The 13,113-nt window shown below is 48.8% G+C and overlaps 1 protein-coding gene across 1 annotated transcript in view; it reads right to left on the bottom strand.

The window, feature by feature from the left end:
- LOC126518038 (tetratricopeptide repeat protein 39B-like) overlaps positions 1-13,113 on the bottom strand; it is a 176,191-nt gene that overhangs the window by 162,017 nt on the left and 1,061 nt on the right. The gene's annotated exons all lie outside the window — the stretch shown is intronic.

Below are 13,113 nucleotides of genomic sequence, written 5' to 3'. Positions count from 1 at the left end.
TTTTGCTGAAAACAGAATGCGGATTAATCACAAAGTGAACATATGTGTTGGTGTTTACAACAGCACGCGTTTCAAGCAAGTTTTGTTGTTTTCCTTATAATAATAACAATAATAATAATCCCGTTGATCGCACTTCGTTCTTTTTAATTTGGTGGAATTGAAATGAAACATGGCATATTTCCAGTAGCGTAGCAGGCGACAGGGGGTGTCAGTATAGGGAAAGGGGGCCTGCATGCGAATTAGCCCAGGGCCCCCATTTTTCTTAATCCGGCCTTGGTAGCGGTAAACTGTCGGTCGTCATTTGGTAATGGTTGCCGTATCTGCTCCAACCCATTTTAATTATTCTCTAAACTTATTTCTCACGACCAGGGTCCCATGCAAGTAATTTGCCTAAATAAAGATAATCTCGCATAGATTCTAGACGTGCCCTTCTAATCACGAGTCCCCTTTGCCTTGCCAGGCTATTGAACATTACCCAGGTGTCTTCGGCCCATTAATCTCCATCCCTACCTACCTACTCTCACACTTTGTCGACTAAAATACTGAGTCATTTGTCGCAAGTGTGCTACATATGTGATGAATAGCACAATATCACCTGCAAACCACAGGTTGCTGACACGTCGGTCATTGATCTTCACTCCTGATACTTCGAATACTTCAAAACACGCAGTGAACAGCATTGGAGACATTGTGCCTCCTTGCCCGAGTCCTTCTTTTGGTCGTCATTTTCCCGCTTTTCTTGTGGAGTGTGGGATACGTTATCAAGGATGCAAGGACTCCCGAAACTGTAGGAAAAGCGAACGTCAGGTCGCATGGCTTAATGGAGACTTAGAACGGCGAGCACGCCTTGGCCTCCTGCAGCACCCCGCTACGCTTCTCGTGCCCCGAAAGAAGATCCTGAATGGAGGATTCGGGTATCTGGATTGTTTATAAATATTTGCTAGCATATTAACGCGAGTAGCGCTCAGCCTACTTCAGCCGCATTGGGTCCATCTACGTATCTAGCCTCACTACGCCGCTCTTCCATAATAATATTTTTTTTTAAATCGGGTAGGATATATGTTAGGGACGCAGCCGGCAGTGCGGTATACGTGAAACGTCTTGTGCCTGCTGCAGAGGGTGCATGGGAAGTACGGTGCAGAAATGACGCAACCAAGTACACAGCCTGCACATTACACATACGCATTGCTCTATAATAGCATACACATTAGAAAGCTTACATGTCTAACTTATCCAGCTAGATCGGGTCTTTTCGCCTAATTTTGCAATCATGCTCGCTCACTATTCGTAGCGAGCGAGTTTTTCCTTCTTTTTTCGGAGCGTGTTTAGGCACTACGAGAAATTACTCTTCTGGTGGCGCGCGAGACTACTCTGTGTAGCTCGAGCCTGCCGCGCTCGTAGATGGTTGGGGCTCCTGCAGTTGTGTCAACCTACTGCGCTTGCGCTCCCTGTAAGGGACGGACACGTTTAATTCTTCGCGGTCAAAATAGGTTGGATATCCCCGTCTTGCTGCCCGAGTCGCTTCACGCCATTTCTGGACCTTACGTGTCGAACGCAATGGAGCCAAAGCCGAGCAAATGTCACCTTCCTAAAAAAAAAGTTCACCGACGATTACGACTCTCCCGACATGCGAAATTTGAGCGCAGCTCTATGCGTCTTTTCATTTCTCGATATATTAGCTGGCGTGGACAACCTACCTCATGTGGTACATTGCAAGCGGAGCGAAACAGGACGCGATTGCCTCCCTAATCGGGACATCGGGAGAGGCAGCGCGTGGGTGACGCGGGCGCGATTCCCAACAGCCGCTGCAGACGGACCTCCGCTCATGCAGCGCATTTTTCTTTATATGGTATCGGCGGATGCGCTCGCCGCATGCCATAGGTGAAAACGCGACGGCGCGCTACTCTGGCGCCATCTCGTAGTGGTCGTCACCGCAGAGCCAGTCTTGCGCGGCACTGCGCTTTCCTTCTCACGCTTTCGCCGTACCCTCCTCCTCGCGCTCTCTTTCCTTTCGCCGGCTTTCATTCCCCGCTGCGCTCCGCGTTCACCGATTCATTCTTCGCTGTGCTCGTTCGCTCGGTTACGCCGAGGGACGACGCCAAACGCAGAAACGACCGCCTTACGAGCTGCGCTCTAAAAAAAATTCACACTTGCAGGCCTTATAAGTCTTTATGAAGGTTTGAATTTGATATTATACCTACTACGGCTCACTGAGCTCTCCCATCAACGCCGACACTTACTGTCGAGCTGCGCCCCTCTGAACGCCGAGAAAGAGGCTAAATTTAGATCCGATTGCGTCATACGTGGCGCGACAACGCGCCGCGTAATATATTCTAGAGACCATTCTGTGCACGCTACACATGCATCGTCAAGTAATAGCTTCTAATTTAAATCAAATTGTGGGATTTGACTTGTCGGAACCACGATCTGATTATGAGGCACGTCGTAGTGGGGGACTCCAGTTTAATTTGGACCACCTGGGGTTCTTTAACGGGCGCCTAAATCTAAGTACCGCAGGCGTTTTCGCATTTCGCCCTCATCGAGATGCCTCCGCCGTGGCAGGGATTTTATCCCGCGACCTTGTGCTTAGCAGCCCAACCCCACTAAGCAGCCACGACGGGTAAGTAATGGCTTATCTGTACACAACGATGCAAAAGGCACCAAGTAAGTACGGTCCCACATATAAAGCAATAATAGTATAACGTTTCTTTAATACATGCTGTTTTAGCAAGCGACTCCCTCTGACCGAACTGAAAGAAGTTTTTCGTCAGTATAGTAATAGAGAGCTTTATATTTTTCGTTTGCAAACGGGAGTTTGGGTAATGTTGTGATCCGATCGATTCTGGAGTGTGTGGTTCGTACTCGGACATCACGCAGAAGGTCGCTAGCCTACGCCGCCGGAGCGCCTATAAAACGTGGTAGCTATCCTGTGCTTTACCGGGGCGTCGCCCTAAGGCTTACTAGGCGGAAGACAACGAGTAACAGCGCTGGACAACGGGACGTGACTGACACAGACGAAGCGCCGACTTTCAAACCATATTTTATTGCGCACGCAGCAATATATACAGGGACTTGAATATGCAGGAGGGAGAGAACATATATTAGGAATACATTGTCAGAAAGATAGTGACGATGGATAATGTGAAAACCGCACAACTAAATGGCTATCATCATCCACGTTCAAAATACGAGAGTTCCTTCGTGAGGAGCGATACCGAAGGCACACTCACCCACATATCGCCTTTCTTATCGATGCAAAAAGCTTTGTATATCACACGTGCAGGCTGGTCACGATATCGCCTTAGTATTTTGCATTTGTCAAACAATGCACGACAACCACACCGGGAGCTATGTACGGCTAGGTGGCTGCCAACACATCCCTTCATTTAATTTGAATGTTCTCTGAGGCGGTCATTAATAGAACGGCCAGTTTGGCCGATGTAGCAACGATGTTACTCGTTTTCTTCAAACATGTACCAACCAGCCCAAGTTAGCACGTTTATGACTACGCGGACTCACGCCGTCCTCAGTCTCGATCGCCGAGAGTTGCCCGTTGGTGAGGGCGAGAGGTTGAAGGAAACGCATTGATTTATTTTACATATTTACAAATCAACAAATCACAACTGGCTATATGGATAGAGGACCACACTCCATGTCGGAGCAATTTACATGTCTCAGCACATACACGTCTGAGCGCACAATACACTGCACCAAAGATCCGCTTTTTACGCCACCGTCTCCCTGTAGGTCACTATAGACAATGGAAACACCAAGAGTGCCATCACCGTTCTGCCGTCCTCGACTGCGCTTCCCTTCCCTAGACACCCATTTTGTAACTCTAACGGTCCACCGGCTATCCGCCCTACGCATTACATCGCCTGCCCAGCTCCATTTTGAAGCGAAACTTTCTTTTCCTCTTCCTTCGGTTTTCCCACAGCTGCTGCTGTCACGATCTTGCACGCCGCGCCAAGAGGTGGTTCAGAACTTCACAGCGTGTACATCGCAATGTACACAGACGGTCGCGCTGCGGAGTGACCATTGAGAAAAACGCGCAAAGAATTATCTGCACAGTATGGCTACGGTCCCTAGAATATTGATATTCTGGGACGCATATAGTGTGGCACCGTTTGTGCGGGCGCGTTTCTGATTTGTTGACACCTTGTTTTTACGTCACGAAAACCATTTAAAGACAACAGGATATGTTGCGTGCCTCAGTGCGCCAATCAAGTGGCGAAGGATGACACATGCTTTCATTCCTTCCCGACGTACGCGTGTATAAAAAGTAGTGGACGGTGAAGCTCCCGAACGGCAAGCACGAGACGGCACCAATGAAGGTTTGTATCGCGCACTCGGTTGGGGCCAAATACTTCTTCCGGAGCGGCATCGGCATGGGACGCAGCGTACGTTCGTGGGACCGTGGTTTGAAGTATTCTTCCGGTTTTACTTTTTAGTGCGGTAGTATCAGCACGGGTTTTTAACGTTCTAATCTATTGCCTTTGGAGAGCTATGCAGTGCCACTCCTTGTTAGAGCAAAAGAAGCAACTATCTTTTTGATGCCGGCCACGACGGCCGCATTTCGATGGGGGCGAAATGCAAAGACGCCCGTGTGCTGTGCAACAAGCAAGCACGCGATGCTGGATATGCCCGATAGTCATTTATACTTACGATGGGAGCGAATTGTTATATTCAAGAATGCCATTTATGCATTCACGCGGGGTGTACAAGGCGTGGCAAGGCGTGCGGACAGCGCGACTGAAAAATACAAAAAGCTTGCCCACGCATATACGACTGCCGTCGTCGAAAATAAACGAATTCCTACGAGGCTTGCTTTGAACGTGCGACGTCTGTACAAACAGCCCTTTAATAATAACAGCTTCTGCGCTGCATGCTTTGTCGGACGCCGTGACAGATTAGATAGCCGGCGTTCAGAAATTCCCTGTCTTCTGTAACGCAGCGGCTCTCTTCTTTTTTTGTTTTTCATGTTTGAAGGTCATCCATCACGTATGCTAAATATACCTGCTTTGCAAGACGGTAGAGTCATCGCTACCTGCCTCCGCAGCCGACGAGAATAAATTCGGCGTGCAACAACACGGACGCGCAGCCGGCAATTCTGATGATCTCTGTGCCGGCGCCATCATGGATCATCTCGCGCGCCACCTATAGCGCATGGCCACAACAGGAGCGCGGCAGAGAAGGAAGGCGACGCAAGGAACTCGTTTGAGCCTTCCTGTCGCGTAGCCACAATGCCCTCTCAACTGCTATGACGCCCCGCAAAGCTAGCTGGCTAGCCTCTCTCGACCTAATGGTACAAGTTGTCTGCCCGCTTAGCCTAGGTATGCGCTCACGGTCGTTTTTTTTTTTCCTTTATTACATGGAAAAGAAAACTGAAGGTGTATTACAAAATGGACACAACTACACACTTAAAACTCAGGCAAACACACACATGCATCCAACAAGTGCATCCAGTCTGGCGGAGGTTCCTGCGCAGCGTACACACTTCTTACATAAGCAGCACTTTCGCGAAAGAAGGACTGTGTAGATCGCGGGCTTTCGGCATGACGATCACACAGTCTACTTCTCCATAGGCTATATAAACCAAGTACTATGAACATGTCATAGGGAGGACCACTCACGGTCGTGATGCCACCGTGGTCAATCTATCGTCATCATCTGATAAGTCCTGCCGTCGTCGTCAGTCCGTTTACGCCGACCCAGTGGACCAATCTATTTAATAGCTTTGACTACTAGATAATCTCTCGTGGCTGTGATGCTGTCGTGGGCACGCCATCGTCGTCCTAGTCATGCTGTCGCTGTAATACCATACTCGTGATGTCACTGTGGTCATTCCATCGTCTTCATTTAGATAGATAGATAGATAGATAGATAGATAGATAGATAGATAGATAGATAGATAGATAGATAGATAGATAGATAGATAGATAGATAGATAGATAGATAGATAGATAGATAGATAGATAGATAGATAGATAGATAGATAGATAGATAGATAAAAAGGTAGGTTGGGAAATCAAATTACGGCATAACTTATCTTTCGATGACTGTCGATGGTAATGCGATAGCATTCGAGCAACGTACTGATACACCGTATTTCTGAATTCACGTTTATTTAACATCTGTAGTGGTCACTCCGAGACTTCGGTTGCTTCGGTATCGTCCCATTTGCTATGGCGCTTGCTTGCCAAGGTCTCTCATAAGCATGCTGGAATGACTACGATTGTACGGAAGGAAGGAATCGCGTCGATGGAATGACAAATGCGGTATGACGACGACAGTGTGACAACGACGTGAGGACAATGTGACGACGACGATGGCGTGAGAACGATGGACCGACGAAAACAGGACGACGGAGCTCGAATGACATGGCACGACCACAATGGTACGGCTACAACGGTACGACAACGGATGCATGATGGCGAATGTCTGACAACGAATGACGAAGGATTGACGTCTATCAATTAACGAAGATGACATGACAACGATGGGGTAACGTTACTGAAGTGACGGCAATAATAAACTGACAGCCTGATGCCGACGACAGGACCAAAACTGCATGACGACGACTGTGTGAAAACCATGGTGTCTACTACAACGGCTACTAAAGTCTATCGTGAAGCCCCGTAGGCCGCAGGAACCTTGATAAAGCGAGTAAGGCCTTAACACGGATGTTCTCTCGGAGCACTGACCTAAATCTTTGAGTTCTGATAGTGGACGATTGTCCAAGTGGTCCAGTACTCTGCACATCACTTGTCTCCGGGCGCTATATCGCGGGGAGACATGTGTGAGCGTCTCATCGCTCGCACAGGTGCAAAATTTAATAGACACCAATAATTATAATTTAATAAAACACGTATAGAGCTGCGCGTAAATTTCGCAATAGTGAGTGTCGTCGGTGAATTTTTTCGCTTGCTTGAAATATTGAAGAGCCCGAGCTCCTTTAAATTCCGTAAGCTGCATGTGTTGCACTAGGCACCTGTTTGGAACCTCAAAATTAATGAAAGGGCGCACTAAGAGTATCCGGCTCTTTAAATGTTAAAGCATAATTGAAATTTCCCCAATGCAGTAAAGTGTGAAAATGTCACTGGGTGTCAAAAATTATTCAAATCTGGCGAAAAGATTTTTCTTGGGCCTAATAATTTAAAACAACAGGAAGCTGTACAGAACGGTTCTGATCCCACTGCTGCAGCAACATGTGCGAGCACGGATAAGGTGCCCGCATTTTTCACCGCAGAAAGGGCAGTCCCGCTGCACAAAAATTAACATTAATGTCCGAACTGAAATGAAGTTATCTCATTCTTGACTGTAGCGGTGGGAATCATTTGCCGACTACGCGAGGCTTTGTGACTTTGTCCACGCTTCCCCTCTGACGGGCTTTACCAGAGTGTCCACAGGGCCTACTGAACCGTTTGCCGAAGCCGTAAGGAACGGTTCCCTTAACAAGTTCCGGTTCAGGTTGAGTTTCCACGATGGCAGAAAAATAACAGTTCGGTTCCTGTTCTGCTGAAAATAACGGTTCATGTCCAGTTTTTGGTGTAGTTCCGGTTCGATTCGACACCCTGCGCCAGCGCCATCTCGGAGACACTCGTGAGGTACAGGTTCCTGAAGGTAGGTGGGAGTCTTCAACGCGCAGCGGTACATCTGGGCCCGAACGTGGTCCGAACTAAGGCACGGTGAATTGACGGGAGGTAGGGAGAGGGGGGGGATGACCAAGCTAGGCGAATCAAAAGTATGCCGACCACCAGCCGGCTGCCACTAAACAGGTCGACCAATTGCAAAAAATATAGTCTGGGCCATTTTTTTTAGGCGCACACACAAAAAAATGGCCGCAGATGGCATATACACGAACCCACGTCTTCGCATTACGTGACGCCTTGCAGGAGAAAGGAATGTTCTACATCCACCGCCAAGGCGACCGCGAGTGGTGGCGCCATGGCGAACACTCCAGTGCATATACAATACCCAAGAAAGTGGATGGGAAACGGCGCCGCGGCATAGCACGCGTAGTGCAGCGTCTAAAGTGCGGCCCATTAAACAATCGTGCGAAAAACGTGCATTCATCCATGCAAGCACACGCATCCCATGGTTATCCAAATCGCTGCAGTGCAGTCGTTGTACGTGGTGTCAGTTAGTGGGCTTCACGAGAATCGCCGTCTATTCAGGCGCTTCTGCAACGAATACTGCTACAACGAAATGACCTGTACAGCGAAGTAATAATTGTGTCCCGCTTCTATGGTGAGCGACGCGGTGCGCGACCTTAACAATAAATATTGTAGGAAACTCTATGGTTGCGCCGCCGCCTTTTCCAAATAACGCATCTTCGATGCCCGGGCGACTTCCAAGCGATTTGCACGTTGCTCGAGCGCTTTGACAGCCCGAGGTTTGCGAGCTGCTTCGGGCATGGCGAAGCTCTCTCTCCTAAAGTCTCTCCGCCGCCGCTTTTCCGGACATAGCCGCGTTTCTGCGAATGTGGTGCATTCGGTGTGGGGTTTCATCGCGATGTCAATGAAATGCACACTCCAGGCGCATTTCTGCCATCGCCGTCGCCATGATGTTCCGTAGGAAGCCCAAGGGCGACAACATAGTCGCTGCATGTGCGAGTGAAAGCGTGCGAGGGTGAGCCGATGGTGGTGGCTCAATCCCGCGCATGCGAGGGAGGAAAGCGGGGAGGAAGCACGTCGTCTTCCGTCGTGCGGAAGGCACCAAGGGGAGGGGTTCTAGAGATTCTACTACGGCGGCAACTGCGTATGGCGCGGCCGCGCGGGCCCATCTTGAAAGCGTCCAACGATGGGGACAGTCTAGGTGCGCCTAAGGGTCATAGCTTCGTGAGCGCTGTGTTCACGCCGCTCAATTTGCGTTGATGCAATAGGCAGCACGGTCTCTTCGCTCGCTGCTGCTAAAGCCCCTCCATACACGTTTCCGTCGACCAAGAAAGCGGCGCTGGCGCGTGGATGGAGGGGCTTTAGCTGCTGCTGCCGCACCTCCTCACACCAGCGTTTTGACAGCGAGTGTCCGCGGCCATCCAGTGTGCTGTACTCATGTTTGCCTGTGCGCGCGTAACACCGCGCTTGTTAATTTAATTAGTAAGCGAGTGTTTACAAGTTTATACGCCCGATAAATCTACTATCTTTCCTTCATATAGCTGGCTCCTAATTTACTTTTGCAATCGATGCTTCGCCTTTTGGCCGAAACTGCGTTTTTTTTTTACGTGGACCAAATTGAATGGGCATTGATAATACACGCAGTATGACAGAAACTATACTGCAGCGGTGGCGTAGAGGTAGAGCATCCGCCTCGCATGCAAGAGGACCGTGGCTCGAATCCCAGTGCCACGCAATTTTCCACCGGATTAAAAAAAAAATCGCGTGTTGATAAAACTGCATAAACATGCCTGAAGTGCGGTCTCATCTCGGCGACCAGAACCGGTAATGCACTCCCTCACCAGAGCATGATTGGCCACCCTGGTGCAGTACTTGGCCACAACCTCCTGTATGAATAACAATCAAACCCCGGCCCCTCAGTCCCCAGCAGCTGCGAAGCAACTGACCACGGTGGCGGTCAGACCTGTGACGCAGCACAGGTCTGACCGGAAGAGAACAGTCTCGGAAAAGTCTCGGAAGAGAACAGCAGTTTACGATAGGTAGCGAGGCACTGGAAGCGGTAAGGTAGTGACCGCGGATCCGGATCATGAGGCTGAAATAATCAGAATAAGAATGGGCTGGGGTGCGTTTGGCAGGCATTTTCAGATCATGAACAGCAGGTTGCCATTATCCCTCAAGAGAAAAGTGTATAACAGCTCTCTTACCAGCAGCACTCGCATGTGGGGCAGAAACCTGGAGGCTTATGAAAAGGGCTCTACTTAAATTGAGGACGATGCAACGAGCTATGGAAAGAAGAACGATGGGTGTAACGTTAGGGATAACAAAAGAAATTGGGTGAGATAAGAAACGCAAGTTAATGACATCTTAGTTGAAATCAAGAAAAAGAAATGGGCATGGGCAGGGCATGTAATGAGGAGGGAAGATAACCGATGGTCATTAAGGGTTACGGACTGGATTCCAAGGGAAGGGAAGCGTAACAGGGGGCGACAGAAAGTTAGGTGGGCAGATGAGATTAAGAAGTTTACAGGGACAACATGGCCACAATTAGCACATGACCGGGGTAGTTGGAGAAGGGAGAGGCCTTTGCCCTGCAGTGGGCGTAACCAGGCTGATGATGACAGAAACTAGAAGCTATGTTTTTGCACGCCTGTTGGGAGGTTCGGAACTTTTCGGGGGTGCTAGGGGATTAGAGGAGGAGGGGACCAGGAAAGGGTGAATGGCGCTACCTGGAAACTTGCCTATAGAGACTTCAATTCAGCGGCGCTATAGCGGCGTTGGGGGCGAGCTTCACCACTTGAAAAACTGGTGTCGCCGTCGGCGTGATGTGTTATCAACGATCACGTGTACACAGCGGCCGTGTTGGCTTCTTCGGAAGCGCCGAAGCGAGCTGAAAACGAAAGTTTAATGTCCCACCTGCGCTGTGGTTCTGATTAAGTGGGGAAGTTTGCCCACTTCGGGTGTGTGCTTGACAACACTTGAAAGCCTGTTAATAGGCATACTGGCTGGCTTTGAAGGCGTCCAACTGGTAGGCTACTGCTCGGTGCCGCAGTGCCAACCGTACACAACGGAGCCCAGTGTCAGTCTTCACACATACTCACTGGACAAGAAGCCGCGCGAAGCTTGGACTTCAAAACTTAGAACCGGCAAGCAGCCATCAGCCACAACTCTGATGTGCAGCAAGCACTTCCGCGAGCAAGATTTCTGCTACGACGACGGGGCTGCGATGTTCACCATGAGTAGCAGAGAGCGCACACAGACTTCCGCCCGCGCGTGATGCCCGGCTAATGTCACGAAGCTTTGTTCTGTGAACTTTTTTATGCTAGATACAAGTTCACTGGAATGGAAAGGTAACGTTAAAAAGCAGATAAAAAAAGTCAAGTCATATGATCATGCTTGTGTACACCAAAACGATGAAATATACAGGATTTAGAAAAAGAAGCAGCGGGTAATTACTCACTGAGAAGACCGATAAACGTACAGTGCAATGCAACTTGAGAAATAATGATATTGAAATGTCCAAGACAAAAGAAAAAAAAAAGATTGAATCATCACGACGGCACAGCACAAGTCCACCGTCATAGGAGTCGAAGTCCCTAGTTATAATGAAATTATTTTTGAACAGCTCTGATAGTGTCCATGCAACAATGATTGCTAGTGTATTGCCAATGCTCATATGCTGCGGCCTAAAGCTCACGGCATGATGTGAATTAAAACAAGCTCGCAGCAAAAGCGAAACATTGAGCGCGGACATGCATGTAGACGCACAGTCGGTCGCTGTGGATCGCTGCATTGAGGCTTCATTCTGTTATGAAGAAAATATTTCACACAGTTTCGTCTCAGCGACTGCTAACCATTCGCGCATGAAGCTGGTTCGGCTGACTCCATCGCGGTGACCACTAGCAGTTGACGCTCACAGCACGTGTTCGGTAAAGAGATAGTGTCTGTAAACCATTCTGTGCTTTGTGTTTGCCCAAGATTATATTTTGACAGTAGAAAACTTCGTCCGTTTGGATAGTACTTACAGAAATGCCCAAGAGGGCTCCCACGTGGTGTTTCTATTGAGTGCCGAAAGCCAATGAATCCCATGAGGAGCGCGCCGCATTATCCCTTTTTACTAAGCAAGCGAGGCGCTTCCGACAGATGGCGACTCCACAAGTCCTTGCCGCCGATATCCAGGCAAGTGAAGAGGGTGCAACGCTATATGTCACGTGACGCTCATGTAATTGCTTGCACCTGCCTCCTCTCTCCCAGTTGTTTTCAGTGACAACTCGAAACGCCGAGCTCCCTTGAAAGATCCGTATAATTCTGCCGCGTTAAAATGTTCACATTTGTTCAGCTCGAGCTAAGAATCCTGGGACCACAGTGCCGAGCAGCCCCTAACGATCTGTACAATGCTATCATGCATTCAAATGTCTTCATTAGACGGACTCGAAATAAGAAGACACTTACTCCACACTACTCCACAATCGTATTTCCCACAAAAAAACTAAGTCACATTACAACGTACCTTATTCACGAAGTTCACATTTTTTTTTAAAGAAAGGGTAGCGTCAAAAAATATGAATTACCTTTTTTTACAACTTAAATTACGCCTGTAAGAACTGTTAAATAAACAAAATGCAAGCCTGAGCAGTGGCAATGACCAAATCAACTCCAAGGCCTCCAAAATTTATGACACTACACTCTAAAGTGCCTCGATGCGAACAACCTTTACGCCCCCCACCTCCCCTCGCATACTTGAAACGTGCACAACATTGTATGCAACCGTTCATGTCGAAGTCTCCGGACAGAATCCTGGACCCTTCCGAAGCCACAAGGCAAAGCCATACCTGCCACAGCCATCGATGCCGAGTGACTTCAGCGGTGCACTTCAGTACATCCGATTCTACACTGAGGAAATTGGGAAACCATCATCCTTAAAAATCAATATTACTATTCTTGATGAGGAGCATTCTGCTCTTCAGTCTTCAATCATAGTCTATCGTCAATATAACAAACAGGGATGTACCAAAGTATAAAGTGACGGCACTCCCGACAACGGTTGGGACCATACAAGGACCATCCGAGGTTTCCGAGTGTTGTTGTGTCATATGACCATATGAAGACCATAAGACCATATGAAGCCCGCTCCTACAAGACCAGCAATGGGCCGTTCAGCAGGCTCGCACAGCGGTCGCCAGGTACTCCCTGACGGTCCCTGCATGGGAGATGCCCACTGCGCGCTGACGTGCGTTCCGCAGGACTTTTTATTAAAGTTTTTCCAATCGAATCCCGACAACGGTCCGCAGCAGTCGCCCACGGTTTGAACTACACCATGGTTTGGAGCATCAATCACTGTGCTATCGTTATAGCATCCGTGGCATCACGCAAGTGTTTGTTGGAGAAGCCTGCTGCTGGCGGACGGTGCGCATGCTTGCAGGCATATTGCCAGGTGGCGATCTCAACAATCTGACATGTTTCTAGTCAATATCAGCATGTAACGAATATATGCCCACAA

This window comes from Dermacentor andersoni, chromosome 11, assembly GCF_023375885.2.
Source record: "Dermacentor andersoni chromosome 11, qqDerAnde1_hic_scaffold, whole genome shotgun sequence".
NCBI classification, from domain to species: Eukaryota; Metazoa; Arthropoda; class Arachnida; order Ixodida; family Ixodidae; genus Dermacentor; species Dermacentor andersoni.
The sequence above is the reverse complement of the archived record's forward strand: the minus strand, read 5'-3'. Positions and strand labels throughout refer to the sequence as shown.